The 23429-nt window shown below is 39.7% G+C and overlaps 1 protein-coding gene across 3 annotated transcripts in view; it reads right to left on the bottom strand.

Moving 5' to 3' along the window:
• The window catches only part of GLS (glutaminase), a 1045544-nt gene that overhangs the window by 413543 nt on the left and 608572 nt on the right, over positions 1-23429 (bottom strand). The gene's annotated exons all lie outside the window — the stretch shown is intronic.

Below are 23429 nucleotides of genomic sequence, written 5' to 3'. Positions count from 1 at the left end.
GTAATGTGGCAAAACACTTTGAAGAAATTCATGCCTGCAATCCTGACTCCCTCTCATTCATTGGTATTGACAGAGGTATTACCAATAACAGAGGGGGTGATAACGACAAAGTCCTCCTCCAGAAGGAATGTAGGTGGATCACGATCCTACAAACCCAGATACCCAATGGGTTGAATGATAGGATAGACATGGCCTGCTTTTTATAAGGCATGGATGTCATCTTAACCCCATTCTCGTTTTCAGACATCCGTTTACCATACAGTGATATAATAAATTACTCAATTGAATACTAATTTCATATTAGTCTTACACTGCTGCAATATAATACAATTTTTCAATTGAGTATTTAGAATTTAGGGCCCTTATTGGCGTAAATTTTATTTGGTAATTTTCCTGTATTTTCCTTATAATATGCATGACCAAATAATGACTTACTTTGTACATATTTTTTTTTTATATATAATTTTTCACTTAGGTTAAAAGCCAGGCTTACTATGTTTTCAATATTACCAATATCAGAATCTGAATATTATATAGTGAGTCCTCATGTTTTTAATTATCCTGTTTAGCACTATGGAGCTCTATAGCTTTTCAATAGGGGCGTGTATTCTCTTAAGCTTAAAAGGGAGAGGAGATGCTCCCTACGTCATTACGCCCTGACGAAGCCCGACACACCCAGCGGGTGAAACGCGCGTCGGCATTGGACAAGCCGACACGGAACATGTGGTCTGTGTGAACGCCACTGAACATAGAAGCTTTGCAAACTAACGCTCACGAAGGATCTCCTGTAAGATGGTTTTGGGGATCCAAAAAGGACTTTTTACCATCTACTAGTCCTAGGACTGTGCAGGAAACAGGTCGTATGCTATTATAACTCTTGCCTGATAAATAGGCACGTCTATATATGATCTGGATATCGCTACCCGGTTGCAAGGGTAAAACTACAAGTCTTTAAATAATACCATCACTATGCAAAACTACTATGCAGTCTTCTACTTTGCACTTATGCTTACCATCTCTATCATGAACTTTTCATCCTCATGTATTTAAGACTGCTTGCACAGGACTGCCTAGCAACTAACAGAAATATATGCTACTATCTGCCTGTTACTCATTCCTGCTGAGCTATTTTCTATGCTTACGCTTATACTGTTTGCTACTTGCTTACTAACAGACGTATGTACATATTTTGAGATACATTATTAATAACTACTTAGATCCCATCAATATACCTGCACGGCATTAAGCCTTATATAATAAGGTGCCGTACGCAGCAGGGTGTAGTAGTTTGATAAGTGTGTCTCACTAATATATCTCCTCATATACATGTATGTACACTTTAATAATATGCCTTATATGTACTGCCCATAGTTACACTATATTTCTTTGGGCGCAATGTCAGTATCTACTTAGATCCCATTCTTATACCTGCCCGGAAATTAACCTTACACTTGAAGGTGCCGTTCGCAGCAGGGTGTAGTAGTCTGACAAAGGCTTCCTATGAAATACATTTACTCTACTGTTTATACAATGAGATATCTCTGTCTGACATGATAACAAACAGCAGATTAAGCTATCTGCTGCAATATTGGTATACCTTTTGATATTCTTTGTCAGTATATGTACTAGGTTCAAGCATTCACACTAACCCCTGACCGGTCAGGTTTGTATTATAATTTTGTGTTCATTTTTTCTTTTGTATGTACATTTTTTGGTCTATAGTATATAGACATATTGTATTTGTATTTTTGAAACAATATGTCTCGCAAAATAAATAAATGCTAGAGATTGTCCTCTCTTGTGGCCACGTAAGTTTATTTTTTGGATACTCCTCATTTCACTTTGATGAGCTAAATAAAATACTTTTTGAAAAGAGTGCTGAATTCCCTGTCTTTCATCCTGATATACCTGGTTCAGGATTTCTTCTCTGTCTCAAACCCATATAATTTATTCTAAGGGTCTGCACCACATTACTGTTATATTGAAGGCCATACCGGTATTTGTTTATGAACTGGTGGGTCACTTTATATTTGCTCCCAGCAGTTGCGTCCCCTCCGTCATTTCCCCTATATATATATATATATATATATATATATATATATATATATATATATATATATATATATAAAAGTGTGTGTGTGTATGTGTATATGTGTGTTTATATATATATATATATATATATATACACACACACATATACAGTATATAAATAAATATATATAAACACACACCACAGACACAGACGTGAATATACGTATGTATGTGTGCACATACATATTTACACATATAAACACATAAATACACATGTATACACAAATATTTAGACATACTTACATACATTGGAGTCTTTTCCAGTCAAACACTCTGCCATATACCATATCCCTTTTAACCATTTCTAATAATAATAACCCCTTTGCTACCTGGAATTTCAGATAAAAACTTGTCCAAGATACTAAAGAATATTTAGAATTTTTGCGATCACTTCGTTTAAACAGAAATAGTGCCTTTGTTTTTTTTATTTACCTATGCAAAATATATATATTTTTAAAGTAGACAACCCAAAGGTATTTTTATTTGATGCCACTATTTGGTCAATTATTATACAAATAAAACCATTAACTTTTTCACAAAAATTATTTATACACAACTACTGCAGTCATAAGAAAAAACATAATTTATGTAAGAACTTACCTGATAAACTAATTTATTTCATACTGGCATGAGTCCATGAGCTAGTGATGTATGGGATATACAATCCTACCAGGAGGGGCAAAGTTTCCCAAACCTCAAAATGCCTATAAAAACACCCCTCACCACACCCACAATTCAGTTTAACGAATAGCCAAGAAGTGGGGTGATAAAGAAAGGAGTAAAAAGCATCAACAAAGGAATTTGGAAATAATTGCGCTTTATACAAAAAAATCATAAACACCATAAAAAAGGGTGGGCCTCATGGACTCTTGCCAATATGAAAGAAATTAATTTATCAGTTAAGTTCTTACATAAATTATGTTTTCTTTCATGTAATTGACAAGCGTCCATGAGCTAGTGACTTATGGGATAGCAATACCCAAAATGTCGAACTCCACGCAAAAGTCACTAGAGAGCGAGGGACAAAATAAAAACAGCCAAATCGCTGAAAAAAATAAATCCACAACCCAAATATAAGTTTATTCTCAAAAAAAAAAAAAAAAAAAAAAGACGTAAATAATAAGCAGAAGAATCAAACTGAAACTGCCTGAAGAACTTTCCTACCAAAAACTGCTTCCGAAGAAGCAAACACATCAAAATGGTAGAATTTAGTAAATGTATGCAAAGAAGACCAAGTTGCTGCTTTGCAAATCTGATCAACTGAAACTTCATTCTTAAAAGCCGAAGAAGTGGAAACTTTACCCAACTCTAAATAAACTTGATGAATCAAAAGCTTTAACCACGATGACAAAGAAATGGCAGAAACCTTCTGACCTTTCCTGGAACCAGAAAAGATAACAAATAGACTAGAAGTCTTCCTGAAAACTTAAGTGACTTCAGCATAATATTTCAGAGTTCTCACCACATCCAAAGAATGTAAAGATCTCTCCAAAGAATTCTTAGGATTAGGACACAAAGAAGGGATAACAATTTCTCTATTAATGTTGTTCGAATTCACAACCTTAGGTAAGAATTTAAATGAAGTCCGCAAAACTGCCTTATCCTGATGAAAAATCAAAAAAGGAGATTTACAAGAGAGCGGATAATTCAGAAACTCTTCTAGCAGAAGAGATGGCCAAAAGGAACAACACTTTCCAGGAAAGTAGTTTAATGTCCAAAGAATGCATAGGCTCAAATGGAGGAGCCTGTAAAACCTTCAAAACCAAATTAAGACCCCAAGGAGGAGAGATTGATTTAAACAATGTACAAAACAATGAATATCAGGAAGTTTAGTAATTTTCCTGTGGAATGAAACAGAAAGAGCAGATATCTGTCCTTTCAATGAACTTGCAGACAAACCTGTATCCAAACCATCCTGAAGAAACTGTAAAATTTTAGGAAGTCTAAAAGAATGCCAAGAGAATTTATGAGAAAAAAAACATGAAATCTAAGTCTTCCAAACTCGATAATAAATCTTTCTAGAAACAGATTTACGAGCCTGCAACATAGTATTAATCACTGAGTCAGAGAAACCTCTATGACTAAGCACTAAGCGTTCAATTTCCATACCTTCTAATTTAATGATTTGAGATCCTGATGGAAAAAACAAACCTTGAGATAGAAGGTCTGGTCTTAATGGAAGTGGCCAAGGTTGGCAACGGGACATCCGAACAAGATCCACATACCAAAACCTTTGAGGCCATGCTGGAGCCACCAGCAGCACAAACGATTGCTCCATGATGATTTTGGAGATCACTCTTGGAAGAAGAACTAGAGGCGGAAAAATATAAGCCGGTTGATAACACCAAGGAAGTGTCAACGCATCCACTGCTTCTGCCTGAGGATCCCTGGACCAGGACAGGTACCTGGGAAGTTTTTTGTTTAGATGAGAAGCCATCAGATCTATTTCTGGAAGCCCCCACAGCTGAACAATTTGAGAAAACACATCTGGATGGAGAGACCATTCTCCCGGATGTAAAGTCTGACGACTGAGATCATCCGCTTCCCAATTGTCTATACCTGGGATATGAACCGTACAAATTAGACAGGAGCTGGATTCTGCCCAAACAAGTATCCGAGATACTTCTTTCATAGCTTGAGGACTGTGAGTACCACCCTGATGATTGACATATGCCACAGTTGTGATATTGTCTGTCTGAAAACAAATGAACGGTTCTATCTTCAACAGAGGCCAAAACTGAAGAGCCCTGAGAATTGCACGGAGTTCCAAAATATTGATTGGTAATCTCGCCTCTTGAGATTTCCAAACCCCTTATGCTGTCAGAAATCCCCAAACAGCTCCCCAACCTGAAAGATTTGCATCTGTTGTGATCACAGTCCAGGTTGGACGAACGAAAGAGGCCCCTAAAATTATACGATGGTGATCTAACCACCAAGTCAGAGAAAGTCAAACATTGGGATTTAAGGATATTAATTGTGATATCCTTGTATAATCCCTGCACCATTGGTTCAGCATACAAAGCTGGAGAGGTATCATATGAAAACAAGCAAAGGGGATCGCGTCCGATGCTGCAGTAATGAGACCTAAAACTTTCATGCACATAGCTACTGAAGGGAATGACTGAGACTGAAGGTTCCGACAGGCTGCAACCAATTTCAAACGTCTCTTGTCTGTTAGAGACAAAGTCATAGACACTGAATCTATCTGGAAACCTAAAAAGGTTACCTTTGTCTGAGGAATCAAAGAACTTTTGCGTAAATTGATCCTCCATCCATGTCTTTGAATAAACAACACTAGTTGATTCACGTGAGATTCTGCAGAACGTAAAGACTGAGCAAGTACCAAGATATCATCCAAATAAGGAAACACCGCAATACCCCGCTCTCTGATTACAGAGAGTAGGGCACCAAGAACCTTTCGAAAAGATTCTTGGAGCTGTTGCTAGGCCAAAAGGAAGAGCAACAAATTGGTAATGCTTGTCTAGAAAAGAGAATCTCAGGAACTGATAGTGATCTGGATGAATCGGAATATGAAGATATGCATCCTGTAAGTCTATTGTGGACATATAATGCCCTTGCTGAACAAAAGGCAGAATAGTCCTTATAGTCACCATCCTGAAAGTTGGTACTCTTACATATGGATTCAAAATCTTTAGATCCAAAACTGGTCTGAATGAATTTTCTTTCTTTGAGACAATGAATAGATTTGAATAAAACCCCAGGTCCTGTTCCTGAAACAGAACTGGCATGATTACCCCTGATAACTCCAGGTCTGAAACACACTTCAGGAAAGCCTGAGCCTTTACTGGGTTTGCTGGAATGCGTGAGAGAAAAAATCTTCTCACAGGTGGTCTTACTCTGAATCCTATTCTGTACCCCTGAGAGACAATACTCTGAATCCAATGATTTGGGACCGAATTGATCCAAACATCTTTGAAGAATTTTAATCTGCCCCCTACCAGCTGAGCTGGAATGAGAGCCAGCTTTGATCTCTTAAATGGCTTGGATTTATTCCAATTTGAGGAAGGCTTCCAATTGGAAACAGATTCCTTTGGGGAAGGATTAAATTTCTGTTCCTTATTATGTAGAAAGGAACGAAAATGGTTAGAAGCTTTAGATTTACCTTTAGGTTTTCTATCCTGAGGCAAAAAAATTCCGTTCCTCCCAGTGACAGTTGAAATTATTGAATCCAACTGAGAACCAATTAATGTATTACCTTGGAAAGAAAGAGAAAGCAATCTGGACTTAGAAGTCATCAGAATACCAAGATTTGAGCCACAAAGCTCTTCTAGCTAATATATCTAACATCAATTTTGATGATATCAAAAATGGCATCACAAATGAAGTAATTAGCATGTTGAATCAACTTAACAATGCTAGACAAATCATGATCTGATACTTGTTGCGCTAAAGTTTCCAACCAAACAAATTGCAGGCCTAAGAAGATGACCTGAATATAAATAAGCCTTCCTTAGATAAGATTCAAGTTTCCTATCTTAAGGATCTTTAAAAGAAGTACTATCTTCCGTAAGAATAGTAGTACGTTTAGCAAGAGTAGAGACAGCCCCATCAACTTTGGGGATCTTTTCCCAAAACTCCAATCTAACTGCTGGCAAAGGATACAATTTTTTAAACCTTGAAGAAGGAATAAAAAGTACCACCAGGCCTATTCCATTCTTTAGAAATCATATCAGAAATAGCATCAGGAATTGGAAAACCCTCTGGAATAACCACAGGAGGTTTATAAACAGAATTTAAACGTTTACTAGTTTTAATATCAAGAGGACTAGTTTCCTCTATATCCTACGTAATCAACACTTCTTTTAATAAAGAAGAATAAACTCCATTTTAAATAAGAGGATTTGTCAGTGTCAATATCTGAGGCAGGATCTTCTGAATCAGATAGATCCTCATCAGAGAAGGATAAATCAGTATGTTGCCGGTCAATTGAAATTTCATCAACTCTATGAGAAGTTTTAAAAGACCTTTTATGTTTATTAGAAGATGGGATGGCAGACAAAGCCTTTTGAACAGAATCAGAAATAAATTCTTTTAAATTTACAGGTATATCTTGTGCATTAGATGTTGAGGGAACAGCGACAGGTAATGAACTACTACTTATGGATACATTTTCTGCATGTAAAAATTTATCATGACAACTATTACAAACCACAGCTGGAGGTATAATCTCCACAAGTTTACAACAAATGCACTTAGCTTTGGTAGAACTGTTATCAGGCAGATGGTATCCAACAGTTAATTCTGAAAGAGGATCAGATTGAGACATCTTGCAAATGTAAGAGAAAAAAACAACAACATATAAAGCAAAATTATAAACTTCCTTATATGGCAGTTTCAGGAATGGGAAAAAATGCAAATAGCATAGTCCTCTAACATAGAAAAAGGCAAGAGGCAAATAGAAATGGGGTCTAAAATAATGAAAATATTTGGCGCCAAGTATGACGCACAACGAACAGAAAAAAAAAAAAGTTTGCGCCAGAAACGTCCGAAAACGACACACTCGCGTCATAGATGATGCAACCTTATGAAGTACTCGGCGTCAACTAAGACGCCGGAAATGACGACATTGCGTCAACGAACGTAACTTTGCGCCAAAAAATCTTGCACCAAGAATGGCGCAATAAACTTTGGCATTTTGCGCCCTCGCGAGCCTAATTCTGCCCGCAAATTTAAAAGACAGTCAATTTGAAAAAGAGACTATACCACAGGTAAGAAACAAATTTTCATAAAAAAGCATTTCCCAGATTTGAAACGGACAGTCTGCAAAAAGGAAATATACTGAAAACCTGAATCATGGCAAGTATAAGTAAAATACATATATTTAGAACTTTCTATAAATACATAAAGTGTCAAACCATAGCCGAGTGTCTTAAGTAATGAAAACATACTTACCAAAAGACACCCATCCACATATAGCAGATAGCCAAACCAGTACTGAAACGGTTATCAGAGGTAATGAAATATGAGAGTATATCGTCGATCTGAAAAGGGAGGTAGGAGATGAATCTCTACGACCGATAACAGAGAACCTATGAAATAGATCCCCGTGAGGAAAACCATTGCATTCAATAGGTGATACTCCCTTCACATCCCTCTGACATTTACTGTACTCAGAGGAATTGGGCTTCAAAAATGCTGAGAAGCGCATATCAACATAGAAATCTTAGCAAAAACTTACTTCACCACCTCAATTGGAGGCAAAGTTTGTAAAACTGAATTGTGGGTGTGGTGAGGGGTGTATTTATAGGCATTTTGAGGTTTGGGAAACTTTGCCCCTCCTGGTAGGATTGTATATCCCATACATCACTAGCTCATGGACTCTTGCCAATTGCATGAAAGAAATGGTTGTAAAAGCTTCTTTGGGGTCCCATTTATTCAGAAACAGCAGACATGCATGGTTTTGCCATTGGTTTTTAGCAGTTAGAAGGTTGCTAATTGCAGCTGCAGACCACAATTTTGAAGATCCTGGCAGTGAAGGATTTAATTAGCTAGCTTTTAAGGTTAATTTTTGCAGAGGTGTAGAGATAATCCTCCCACCTGCCACATTTTACCCCCTGATCTCTACATGATCACTTCTAAACCGCTCTCAAGGTGGGGAAGGAGGATCCCTTACCTCCCCCTCCTCCACTGGGCCGATCCACCAGCCTCCCCTTCCACCGTTAACACTCAGCACCAATGGATGATCGTTACAGAGAGTGACACAAACAGTGTCACCCTCTGTAATGATCAGAGATCTGATATCATATGTTAAGGCCTACCGCCCCCTGGTTGTGGCTCCCACTGTCTAAGCCGACAGTGCGTACCATAACAGGTACCTCTATGTTGGAAGTAGGTACTACATTAACAGAGTAGACTGGGCAAAGTACTGTGTAATTTAGCACCAATGTCCAATGGCGTAAGGGGTTGAAATTATATTTTGTTTATTAAAAAGTGTATATAAGTTTGATTTTAATGTGGGGTTTTTTTTGTTTTGTTTTTTTAACCTTTACACTTTACTTGAGGTCTCAAGTCCCACTATATATTCTAGCTCAGTTGCGGCTTTCGCTCAAGCGCAATCTGTGACTTCTAACTTGTAATATGCATGCTAATTACAGGTTGCGCTAGAGTGATGTCAGCTGCATTAACCCTTCACGGGTAAATGGGATTTACCATGAACTTGTAATATCAAGTTGAGCCCAAATGATAGCACGGTCCAGCGATAATGCTCATCGAGACTTCAAAAACTGGACCTGATCATGGGAAACTGCCTATAATGCAAAGCACATCGCCCAGTAGGATTTGACATTTTGTAAAAGCAGGAGGAAGCAGGGTGACGAAAAAGTTTTGGCGTTACACCCTAACTGCGTTAAACCCCAGTGCTTTTATGATGGCATGCAACATCTTAAAGACGTCTAGGATTTAACATGTGACATGGCAAAAACAGTGTGGGAAAATAGCCAAGAAATGCAGATCAAAAGATGCTATAACACAAGCAAGTGATGTTAGGAGAGCAAACTACAGCCCCAGAAGAGTTAAATAGGAGTACATAAATAAATAAGTACCAATGTTCCAGTGCACAACATTGACTATTTGTCTCTTAGCAGGGATTAAACGCATACGGCTAGATTACGAGTTTTGCGGTATGAGTGAAAAAGCAGCGTTAAGCCTCATAACACTGCTTTTTCACTAACGCTGGTATTACGAGTCTTGAAGGTTTAGGGGCACCGCACACTTTTTTGGCCTTAAAGGGACCCTAAACACCTGACTTCTAATAATCCCAAAAAACATAATTTATGTAAGAACTTACCTGATAAATTCATTTCTTTCATATTAGCAAGAGTCCATGAGCTAGTGACGTATGGGATATACATTCCTACCAGGAGGGGCAAAGTTTCCCAAACCTCAAAATGCCTATAAATACACCCCTCACCACACCCACAAATCAGTTTAACGAATAGCCAAGAAGTGGGGTGATAAGAAAAAAGTGCGAAAGCATAAAAAATAAGGAATTGGAATAATTGTGCTTTATACAAAAAAATCATAACCACCACAAAAAAAGGGTGGGCCTCATGGACTCTTGCTAATATGAAAGAAATGAATTTATCAGGTAAGTTCTTACATAAATTATGTTTTCTTTCATGTAATTAGCAAGAGTCCATGAGCTAGTGACGTATGGGATAATGACTACCCAAGATGTGGATCTTTCCACGCAAGAGTCACTAGAGAGGGAGGGATAAAATAAAGACAGCCAATTCCTGCTGAAAATAATCCACACCCAAAATAAAGTTTAAATGAAAACATAAGCAGAAGATTCAAACTGAAACAGCTGCCTGAAGTACTTTTCTACCAAAAACTGCTTCAGAAGAAGAAAACACATCAAAATGGTAGAATTTAGTAAAAGTATGCAAAGAAGACCAAGTTGCTGCTTTGCAAATCTGATCAACCGAAGCTTCATTCTTAAACGCCCAGGAAGTAGAAACTGACCTAGTCAAATGAGCTGTAATCCTTTGAGGCGGAGTTTTACCCGACTCAACATAGGCATGATGAATTAAAGATTTCAACCAAGATGCCAAAGAAATGGCAGAAGCTTTCTGGCCTTTTCTAGAACCGGAAAAGATGACAAATAGACTAGAAGTCTTTCGGAAATTCTTAGTAGCTTCAACATAATATTTCAAAGCTCTAACAACATCCAAAGAATGCAATGATTTCTCCTTAGAATTCTTAGGATTAGGGCATAATGAAGGAACTACAATTTCTCTACTAATGTTGTTGGAATTCACAACCTTAGGTAAAAATTCAAAAGAAGTTCGCAACACTGCCTTATCCTGATGAAAAATCAGAAAAGGAGACTCACAAGAAAGAGCAGACAATTCAGAGACTCTTCTGGCAGAAGAGATGGCCAAAAGGAACAAAACTTTCCAAGAAAGTAATTTAATGTCCAATGAATGCATAGGTTCAAACAGAGGAGCTTGAAGAGCCCCCAGAACCAAATTCAAACTCCAAGGAGGAGAAATTGACTTAATGACAGGTTTTATACGAACCAAGGCTTGTACAAAACAATGAATATCAGGAAGATTAGCAATCTTTCTGTGAAAAAGAACAGAAAGAGCAGAGATTTGACCTTTCAAGGAACTTGCGTACAAACCTTTATCTAAACCATCCTGAAGAAACTGTAAAATTCTCGGAATTCTAAAAGAATGCCAGGAAAAATGATGAGAAAGACACCAAGAAATATAAGTCTTCCAGACTCTATAATATATCTCTCTAGATACAGATTTACGAGCCTGTAACATAGTATTAATCACAGAGTCAGAGAAACCTCTTTGACCAAGAATCAAGCGTTCAATCTCCATACCTTTAAATTTAAGGATTTGAGATCCTGATGGAAAAAAGGACCTTGCGACAGAAGGTCTGGTCTTAACGGAAGAGTCCACGGTTGGCAAGAGGCCATCCGGACAAGATCCGCATACCAAAACCTGTGAGGCCATGCTGGAGCTACCAGCAGAACAAACGAGCATTCCTTCAGAATCTTGGAAATTACTCTTGGAAGAAGAACTAGAGGCGGAAAGATATAGGCAGGATGATACTTCCAAGGAAGTGATAATGCATCCACTGCCTCCGCCTGAGGATCCCGGGATCTGGACAGATACCTGGGAAGTTTCTTGTTTAGATGAGAAGCCATCAGATCTATTTCTGGAAGTTCCCACATTTGAACAATCTGAAGAAATACCTCTGGGTGAAGAGACCATTCGCCCGGATGCAACGTTTGGCGACTGAGATAATCCGCTTCCCAATTGTCTATTCCTGGAATATGAACCGCAGAGATTAGACAGGAGCTGGATTCCGCCCAAACCAGAATTCGAGATACTTCTTTCATAGCCAGAGGACTGTGAGTCCCTCCTTGATGATTGATGTATGCCACAGTTGTGACATTGTCTGTCTGAAAACAAATGAACGATTCTCTCTTCAGAAGAGGCCAAGACTGAAGAGCTCTGAAAATTGCACGGAGTTCCAAAATATTGATCGGTAATCTCACTTCCTGAGATTCCCAAACCCCTTGTGCTGTCAGAGACCCCCACACAGCTCCCCAACCTGTAAGACTTGCATCTGTTGAAATTACAGTCCAGGTCGGAAGAACAAAAGAAGCCCCCTGAACTAAACGATGGTGATCTGTCCACCACGTCAGAGAGTGTCGTACAATCGGTTTTAAAGATATTAATTGAGATATCTTTGTGTAATCCCTGCACCATTGGTTCAGCATACAGAGCTGAAGAGGTCGCATGTGAAAACGAGCAAAGGGGATCGCGTCCGATGCAGCAGTCATAAGACCTAGAATTTCCATGCATAAGGCTACCGAAGGGAATGATTGTGACTGAAGGTTTCGACAAGCTGAAATCAATTTTAGACGTCTCTTGTCTGTCAAAGACAGAGTCATGGACACTGAATCTATCTGGAAACCCAAAAAGGTTACCCTTGTCTGAGGAATCAATGAACTTTTTAGTGAATTGATCCTCCAACCATGATTTTGAAAAAACAACAAAAGTCGATTCGTATGAGATTCTGCTAAATGTGAAGACTGAGCAAGTACCAAGATATCGTCAGAAGGGCACCGAGAACTTTTGTAAAAATTCTTGGAGCTGTTGCTAGGCCAAACGGCAGAGCCACAAACTGGTAATGCTTGTCTAGGAAAGAGAATCTCAGAAACTGATAGTGCGCTGGATGAATCGGAATATGCAGATATGCATCCTGTAAATCTATTGTAGACATATAATGCCCTTGTTGAACAAAAGGCAGGATAGTCCTTACAGTTACCATTTTGAATGTTGGTATCCTTACATAACGATTCAATATTTTTAGATCCAGAACTGGTCTGAAGGAATTCTCCTTCTTTGGTACAATGAAGAGATTCGAATAAAACCCCAGCCCCTGTTCCAGAACTGTAACTGGCATAATTACTCCAGCCAACTCTAGATCTGAAACACATTTCAGAAATGCTTGAGCTTTCGCTGGGTTTACTGGGACACGGGAAAGAAAGAATCTCTTTGCAGGAGGTCTTATCTTGAAACCAATTCTGTACCCTTCTGAAATAATGTTCTGAATCCAAAGATTGTGAACAGAATTGATCCAAATTTCTTTGAAAAAACGTAATCTGCCCCATACCAGCTGAGCTGGAATGAGGGCCGCACCTTCATGTGGACTTAGAAGCTGGCTTTGCTTTTCTAGAAGGCTTGGATTTATTCCAGACTGGAGATGGTTTCCAAACTGAAACTGCTCCTGAGGATGAAGGATCAGGCTTTTGTTCTTTGTTGAAACGAAAGGAACGAAAACGATTATTAGCCCTGTTTTTACCCTTAGATTTTTTATCCTGTGGTAAAAAAGTTCCTTTCCCACCAGTAACAGTTGAGATAATAGAATCCAACTGAGAACCAAATAATTTATTACCCTGGAAAGAAAGGGAAAGTAGAGTCGATTTAGAAGACATATCAGCATTCCAAGTTTTAAGCCATAAAGCTCTTCTAGCTAAAATAGCTAGAGACATAAACCTGACATCAACTCTGATAATATAAAAAATGGCATCACAGATAAAATTATTAGCATGTTGAAGAAGAATAAAAATGTTATGAGAATCATGATCTGTTACTTGTTGCGCTAAAGTTTCCAACCAAAAAGTTGAAGCTGCAGCAACATCCGCCAAAGATATAGCAGGTCTAAGAAGATTACCTGAACACAAATAAGCTTTTCTTAGAAAGGATTCAATTTTCCTATCTAAAGGATCCTTAAAGGAAGTACCATCTGCCGTAGGAATAGAAGTACGTTTAGCAAGGGTAGAGATAGCCCCATCAACTTTAGGGATTTTGTCCCAAAACTCTAATCTGTCAGACGGCACAGGATATAATTGCTTAAAACGTTTAGAAGGAGTAAATGAATTACCCAATTTATTCCATTCCCTGGAAATTACTTCAGAAATAGCACCAGGAACAGGAAACACTTTTGGAATAACTACGGGAGATTTAAAGACCTTATCTAAACGTTTAGATTTAGTATCAAGAGGACCAGAATCCTCAATTTCTAATGCAATTAGGACTTCTTTAAGTAAAGAACGAATAAATTCCATTTTAAATAAATAACATAATTTATGTAAGAACTTACCTGATAAATTCATTTCTTTCATATTAGCAAGAGTCCATGAGCTAGTGACGTATGGGATATACATTCCTACCAGGAGGGGCAAAGTTTCCCAAACCTTAAAATGCCTATAAATACACCCCTCACCACACCCACGATTCAGTTTAACGAATAGCCAAGAAGTGGGGTGATAAAAAAGTGCGAAAGCATATAAAATAAGGAATTGGAATAATTGTGCTTTATACAAAAAAATCATAACCACCACAAAAAAGGGTGGGCCTCATGGACTCTTGCTAATATGAAAGAAATGAATTTATCAGGTAAGTTCTTACATAAATTATGTTTTCTTTCATGTAATTAGCAAGAGTCCATGAGCTAGTGACGTATGGGATAATGACTACCCAAGATGTGGATCTTTCCACACAAGAGTCACTAGAGAGGGAGGGATAAAATAAAGACAGCCAATTCCTGCTGAAAATAATCCACACCCAAAATAAAGTTTAATAAAAAACATAAGCAGAAGATTCAGACTGAAACTGCTGCCTGAAATACTTTTCTACCAAAAACTGCTTCAGAAGAAGAAAATACATCAAAATGGTAGAATTTAGTAAAAATATGCAAAGAGGACCAAGTTGCAACTTTGCAAATGTGATCAACCGAAGCTTCATTCCTAAACGCCCAGGAAGTAGAAACTGACCTGGTAGAATGAGCTGTAATCCTCTGAGGCGGAGTTTTACCCGACTCAACATAGGCAAGATGAATTAAAGATTTCAACCAAGATGCCAAAGAAATGGCAGAAGCTTTCTGGCCTTTTCTAGAACCGGAAAAGAAAACAAATAGACTAGAAGTCTTTCGGAAAGACTTAGTAGCTTCAACATAATATTTCAAAGCTCTAACAACATCCAAAGAATGCAATGATTTCTCCTTAGAATTCTTAGGATTAGGACATAATGAAGGAACCACAATTTCTCTACTAATGTTGTTGGAATTCACAACTTTAGGAAAAAATTCAAAAGAAGTTCGCAACACCGCCTTATCCTGATGAAAAATCAGAAAAGGAGACTCACAAGAAAGAGCAGATAATTCAGAAACTCTTCTGGCAGAAGAGATGGCCAAAAGGAACAAAACTTTCCAAGAAAGTAATTTAATGACCAATGAATGCATTGGTTCAAAGGGAGGAGCTTGAAGAGCTCCCAGAACCAAATTCAAACTCCAAGGAGGAGAAATTGACTTAATGACAGGTTTTATACGAACCAAAGCTTGTACAAAACAATAAATATCAGGAAGAATAGCAATCTTTCTGTGAAGAAGAACAGAAAGAGCAGAGATTTGTCCTTTCAAGGAACTTGCAGACAAACCCTTATCTAAACCATCCTGAAGAAACTGAAAAATTATCGGTATTCTAAAAGAATGCCAAGAAAAAAGATGAGAAAGACACCAAAAAATATAAGTCTTCCAGACTCTATAATATATCTCTCTAGATACAGATTTATGAGCCTGTAACATAGTATTAATCACAGAGTCAGAGAAACCTCTTTGACCAAGAATCAAGCGTTCAATCGCCATACCTTTAAATTGAAAGATTTCAGATCCTGATGGAAAAAAAGGACCTTGTGACAGAAGGTCTGGTCTAACGGAAGAGTCCACGGCTGGCAAGAGGCCATCCGGACAAGATCCGCATACCAAACCTGTAAGGCTATGCCGGAGCTACCAGCAGAACAAACGAGCATTCCTTCAGAATCTTGGAGATTACTCTTGGAAGAAGAACTAGAGGCGGAAATATATAGACAGGATGATACTTCCAAGGAAGTGATAATGCATCCACTGCCTCCGCCTAAGGATCCCGGGATCTGGACAGATATCTGGGAAGTTTCTTGTTTAGATGAGACGCCATCAGATCTATTTCTGGAAGTTCCCACATTTGAACAACCTGAAGAAATACCTCTGGGTGAAGAGACCATTCGCCCGGATGCAACGTTTGGCGACTGAGATAATCCGCTTCCCAATTGTCTACACCTGGGATATGAACCGCAGAGATTAGACAGGAGCTGGAGTCCGCCCAAACCAAAAAAATTTGAGATACTTCTTTCATAGCCAGAGGACTGTGAGTCACTCCTTGATGATGTATGCCACAGTTGTGACATTGTCTGTCTGAAAACAAATGAACGATTCTCTCTACAGAAGAGGCCAAAACTGAAGAGCTCTGAAAATTGCACGGAGTTCCAAAATATTTATCGGTAATCTCATCTCCTGAGATTCCCAAACTCCTTGTGCCGACAGAGATCCCCACACAGCTCCCCAACCTGTGAGACTTGTATCTGTTGAAATTACAGTCCAGGTCAGAAGCACAAAAGAAGCCCCCTGAATTAAACGATGGTGATCTGTCCACCACGTTAGAGAGTGTCGAACAATCGGTTTTAAAGATATAAATTGAAATATCTTTGTGTAATCCTTGCACCATTGATTCAGCATACAGAGCTGAAGAGGTCGCATGTGAAAAACAAGCAAAGGGGATTGCATCCAATGCAGCAGTCATAAGACCTAGAATTTCCATGCATAAGGTTACCGAAGGGAATGATTGTGACTGAAGGTTTCGACAAGCTGAAAACAATTTAGACGTCTCTTGTCTGTTAAAGACAGAGTCATGGACACTGAATCTATCTGGAAACCCAGAAAGGTTACCCTTGACTGAGGAATCAATGAACTTTTTGGTAAATTGATCCTCCAACCATGATCTTGAAGAAACAACACAAGTCGAATCACATGAGATTCTTCAAATGAGAAGACTGAGCAAATACCAAGATAATCGTCCAAATAAGGAAATACCAAAACCCTGTTCTCTGAATACAGAAAAAAGGGCACCGAGAATCTTTGAAAAAAATTCTTGGAACTGAGGCTAGGCCAAACAGTAGAGCCACAAAACTGGTAATGCTTGTCTAAAAAGAGAATCTCAAACACTAAAAGTGATCTGAATGAATCGGAATATGCAGATACACATCCTGCAAAACTATTGTAGACATAAAATGCCCTTGCTAAACAAAAGGCAGAATAGTCCTACAGTAACCATCTTGAATGTTGGTATACATAACGATTCAATATTGATAGATCCGGAACTGGTCTGAAGGAATTGACCTTCTTTGGTACAATGAAGAGATAAAATAAAACCCTAGCCCCTGTTCCAGAACTGGAACTGGCATAATTACTCCAGCCAACTCTAGATCTGAAACACATTTCAGAAATGCTGAGCCTAGCTGTGTTAACTGGGACACGGGAAGAAAAAAATCTCTTAGCAGGAGGCCTTAACTGAAGCCAATTCTGTACCTTTCTGAAACAATGTTCTGAAACCAGAGATTGAGAACGGAATTGATCCAAACTCCTTTGAATAAAACGTAATCTGCCCCATACCAGCTGAACTGGAAAAAAAGGGCCGCACCTTCATGGGGAGCTGACTATAGGTTTCTATAAGGCTTGGATATATTCCAAACTGGAAATAGTTTCCAAACTGAAACCGCTCCTGAGGATGAAGGATCAGGCTTTTGTTCCTTATTATGAGAAAAAGAACGAAAAAAATGATTATTACCCTGGAAAGAAAGGGAAAAACAAAGTTAACTTAGAAGACATATCAGCATTCCAAGTTAAATCCATAAAGCTTTTCTAGCTAAAATAGCTAGAGACATATACCTGACATCAACTCAAATGATATCAAAAGATGGTATCACCAATAAAATTATTAGCATGTTATAGAATAAAAATAATGCTATAAAATTATGATCTGTTACTTGTTGCGCTAAAACTTCTAACCAAAAAGATGAAGCTGCAGCAACATCCGGTAAAAATATAGCAGGTCTAAGAAGATTACCTAAACAAAAGTAAACTTTTCTTAGAAAGGATTCAATTTTCTTATCTAAAGGATCCTTAAATTTAGTACTATCTGCCGTAAGAATAGTAGTACATTTTAGCAGGAATAGAGACAGCCCCAAACCTTAGGGATTTTGTCCCAAAAAAACTCTAATCTGTCAGATGGCACAGAATATAATTGCTTAAACGTTTAGAAGGAGTAAAAGAATTACCCAAATATTCCATTCCCTGGAAATTACTTCAGAAAAAAGCATCAGGGAGATTAAACACTTCTGGAATAAATACAGGAGATTTAAAAAACAGAATTTATGTTTACCTGATAAATTACTTTCTCCAACGGTGTGTCCGGTCCACGGCGTCATCCTTACTTGTGGGAATATTCTCTTCCCCAACAGGAAATGGCAAAGAGCCCAGCAAAGCTGGTCACATGATCCCTCCTAGGCTCCGCCTACCCCAGTCATTCGACCGACGTTAAGGAGGAATATTTGCATAGGAGAAACCATATGATACCGTGGTGACTGCAGTTAAAGAAAATAAAATATCAGACCTGATTAAAAAACCAGGGCGGGCCGTGGACCGGACACACCGTTGGAGAAAGTAATTTATCAGGTAAACATAAATTCTGTTTTCTCCAACATAGGTGTGTCCGGTCCACGGCGTCATCCTTACTTGTGGGAACCAATACCAAAGCTTTAGGACACGGATGAAGGGAGGGAGCAAATCAGGTCACCTAAATGGAAGGCACCACGGCTTGCAAAACCTTTCTCCCAAAAATAGCCTCAGAAGAAGCAAAAGTATCAAACTTGTAAAATTTGGTAAAAGTGTGCAGTGAAGACCAAGTCGCTGCCCTACATATCTGATCAACAGAAGCCTCGTTCTTGAAGGCCCATGTGGAAGCCACAGCCCTAGTGGAATGAGCTGTGATTCTTTCGGGAGGCTGCCGTCCGGCAGTCTCGTAAGCCAATCTGATGATGCTTTTAATCCAAAAAGAGAGAGAGGTAGAAGTTGCTTTTTGACCTCTCCTTTTACCGGAATAAACAACAAACAAGGAAGATGTTTGTCTAAAATCCTTTGTAGCATCTAAATAGAATTTTAGAGCGCGAACAACATCCAAATTGTGCAACAAACGTTCCTTCTTCGAAACTGGTTTCGGACACAGAGAAGGTACGATAATCTCCTGGTTAATGTTTTTGTTAGAAACAACTTTTGGAAGAAAACCAGGTTTAGTACGTAAAACCACCTTATCTGCATGGAACACCAGATAAGGAGGAGAACACTGCAGAGCAGATAATTCTGAAACTCTTCGAGCAGAAGAAATTGCAACCAAAAACAAAACTTTCCAAGATAATAACTTAATATCAACGGAATGTAAGGGTTCAAACGGAACCCCCTGAAGAACTGAAAGAACTAAGTTGAGACTCCAAGGAGGAGTCAAAGGTTTGTAAACAGGCTTGATTCTGACCAGAGCCTGAACAAAGGCTTGAACATCTGGCACAGCTGCCAGCTTTTTGTGAAGTAACACAGACAAGGCAGAAATCTGTCCCTTCAGGGAACTTGCAGATAATCCTTTTTCCAATCCTTCTTGAAGGAAGGATAGAATCTTAGGAATCTTAACCTTGTCCCAAGGGAATCCTTTAGATTCACACCAACAGATATATTTTTTCCAAATTTTGTGGTAAATCTTTCTAGTTACAGGCTTTCTGGCCTGAACAAGAGTATCGATAACAGAATCTGAGAACCCTCGCTTCGATAAGATCAAGCGTTCAATCTCCAAGCAGTCAGCTGGAGTGAGACCAGATTCGGATGTTCGAACGGACCCTGAACAAGAAGGTCTCGTCTCAAAGGTAGCCTCCATGGTGGAGCCGATGACATATTCACCAGATCTGCATACCAAGTCCTGCGTGGCCACGCAGGAGCTATCAAGATCACCGACGCCCTCTCCTGATTGATCCTGGCTACCAGCCTGGGGATGAGAGGAAACGGCGGGAACACATAAGCTAGTTTGAAGGTCCAAGGTGCTACTAGTGCATCCACTAGAGCCGCCTTGGGATCCCTGGATCTGGACCCGTAGCAAGGAACTTTGAAGTTCTGACGAGAGGCCATCAGATCCATGTCTGGAATGCCCCACAGTTGAGTGACTTGGGCAAAGATTTCCGGATGGAGTTCCCACTCCCCCGGATGCAATGTCTGACGACTCAGAAAATCCGCTTCCCAATTTTCCACTCCTGGGATGTGGATAGCAGACAGGTGGCAGGAGTGAGACTCCGCCCATAGAATGATTTTGGTCACTTCTTCCATCGCTAGGGAACTCCTTGTTCCCCCCTGATGGTTGATGTACGCAACAGTTGTCATGTTGTCTGATTGAAACCGTATGAACTTGGCCCTCGCTAGCTGAGGCCAAGCTTTGAGAGCATTGAATATCGCTCTCAGTTCCAGAATATTTATCGGTAGAAGAGATTCTTCCCGAGACCAAAGACCCTGAGCTTTCAGGGATCCCCAGACCGCGCCCCAGCCCATCAGACTGGCGTCGGTCGTGACAATGACCCACTCTGGTCTGCGGAAGGTCATCCCTTGTGACAGGTTGTCCAGGGACAGCCACCAACGGAGTGAGTCTCTGGTCCTCTGATTTACTTGTATCTTCGGAGACAAGTCTGTATAGTCCCCATTCCACTGACTGAGCATGCACAGTTGTAATGGTCTTAGATGAATGCGCGCAAAAGGAACTATGTCCATTGCCGCTACCATCAAACCTATCACTTCCATGCACCGCGCTATGGAAGGAAGAGGAACGGAATGAAGTATCCGACAAGAGTCTAGAAGTTTTGTTTTTCTGGCTTCTGTCAGAAAAATCCTCATTTCTAAGGAGTCTATTATTGTTCCCAAGAAGGGAACCCTTGTTGACGGAGATAGAGAACTCTTTTCCACGTTCACTTTCCATCCGTGAGATCTGAGAAAGGCCAGGACAATGTCCGTGTGAGCCTTTGCTTGAGGAAGGGACGACGCTTGAATCAGAATGTCGTCCAAGTAAGGTACTACGGCAATGCCCCTTGGTCTTAGCACAGCTAGAAGGGACCCTAGTACCTTTGTGAAAATCCTTGGAGCAGTGGCTAATCCGAAAGGAAGCGCCACGAACTGGTAATGCTTGTCCAGGAATGCGAACCTTAGGAACCGATGATGTTCCTTGTGGATAGGAATATGTAGATACGCATCCTTTAAATCCACCGTGGTCATGAATTGACCTTCCTGGATGGAAGGAAGAATTGTTCGAATGGTTTCCATCTTGAACGATGGAACCTTGAGAAACTTGTTTAAGATCTTGAGATCTAAGATTGGTCTGAACGTTCCCTCTTTTTTGGGAACTATGAACAGATTGGAGTAGAACCCCATCCCTTGTTCTCCTAATGGAACAGGATGAATCACTCCCATTTTTAACAGGTCTTCTACACAATGTAAGAATGCCTGTCTTTTTATGTGGTCTGAAGACAACTGAGACCTGTGGAACCTCCCCCTTGGGGGAAGCCCCTTGAACTCCAGAAAATAACCTTGGGAGACTATTTCTAGCGCCCAAGGATCCAGAACATCTCTTGCCCAAGCCTGAGCGAAGAGAGAGAGTCTGCCCCCCACCAGATCCGGTCCCGGATCGGGGGCCAACATTTCATGCTGTCTTGGTAGCAGTGGCAGGTTTCTTGGCCTGCTTTCCCTTGTTCCAGCCTTGCATTGGTCTCCAAGCTGGCTTGGCTTGAGAAGTATTACCCTCTTGCTTAGAGGACGTAGCACTTTGGGCTGGTCCGTTTCTACGAAAGGGACGAAAATTAGGTTTATTTTTGGCCTTGAAAGGCCGATCCTGAGGAAGGGCGTGGCCCTTACCCCCAGTGATATCAGAGATAATCTCTTTCAAGTCAGGGCCAAACAGCGTTTTCCCCTTGAAAGGAATGTTAAGTAGCTTGTTCTTGGAAGACGCATCAGCTGACCAAGATTTCAACCAAAGCGCTCTGCGCGCCACAATAGCAAACCCAGAATTCTTAGCCGCTAACCTAGCCAATTGCAAAGTGGCGTCTAGGGTGAAAGAATTAGCCAATTTGAGAGCATTGATTCTGTCCATAATCTCCTCATAAGGAGGAGAATCACTATCGACCGCCTTTACCAGCTCATCGAACCAGAAACACGCGGCTGTAGCGACAGGGACAATGCATGAAATTGGTTGTAGAAGGTAACCCTGCTGAACAAACATCTTTTTAAGTAAACCTTCTAATTTTTTATCCATAGGATCTTTGAAAGCACAACTATCTTCTATGGGTATAGTGGTGCGTTTGTTTAAGGTGGAAACCGCTCCCTCGACCTTGGGGACTGTCTGCCATAAGTCCTTTCTGGGGTCGACCATAGGAAACAATTTTTTAAATATGGGGGGAGGGACGAAAGGAATACCGGGCCTTTCCCATTCTTTATTTACAATGTCCGCCACCCGCTTGGGTATAGGAAAAGCTTCTGGGAGCCCCGGGACCTCTAGGAACTTGTCCATTTTACATAGTTTCTCTGGGATGACCAACTTGTCACAATCATCCAGAGTGGATAATACCTCCTTAAGCAGAATGCGGAGATGTTCCAACTTAAATTTAAACGTAATCACATCAGGTTCAGCTTGTTGAGAAATGTTCCCTGAATCAGTAATTTCTCCCTCAGACAAAACCTCCCTGGCCCCATCAGACTGGTTTAGGGGCCCTTCAGAACCATTATTATCAGCGTCGTCATGCTCTTCAGTATCTAAAACAGAGCAGTCGCGCTTACGCTGATAAGTGTTCATTTTGGCTAAAATGTTTTTGACAGAATTATCCATTACAGCCGTTAATTGTTGCATAGTAAGGAGTATTGGCGCGCTAGATGTACTAGGGGCCTCCTGAGTGGGCAAGACTCGTGTAGACGAAGGAGGGAATGATGCAGTACCATGCTTACTCCCCTCACTTGAGGAATCATCTTGGGCATCATTGTCATTGTCACATAAATCACATTTATTTAAATGAGAAGGAACTCTGGCTTCCCCACATTCAGAACACAGTCTATCTGGTAGTTCAGACATGTTAAACAGGCATAAACTTGATAACAAAGTACAAAAAACGTTTTAAAATAAAACCGTTACTGTCACTTTAAATTTTAAACTGAACACACTTTATTACTGCAATTGCGAAAAAATATGAAGGAATTGTTCAAAATTCACCAAAATTTCACCACAGTGTCTTAAAGCCTTAAAAGTATTGCACACCAAATTTGGAAGCTTTAACCCTTAAAATAACGGAACCGGAGCCGTTTTTAACTTTAACCCCTTTACAGTCCCTGGTATCTGCTTTGCTGAGACCCAA

This window comes from Bombina bombina, chromosome 1 (assembly GCF_027579735.1).
Source record: "Bombina bombina isolate aBomBom1 chromosome 1, aBomBom1.pri, whole genome shotgun sequence".
Lineage (NCBI taxonomy): Eukaryota > Metazoa > Chordata > Amphibia > Anura > Bombinatoridae > Bombina > Bombina bombina.
This window is presented reverse-complemented; position numbering and strand designations above follow the sequence as displayed.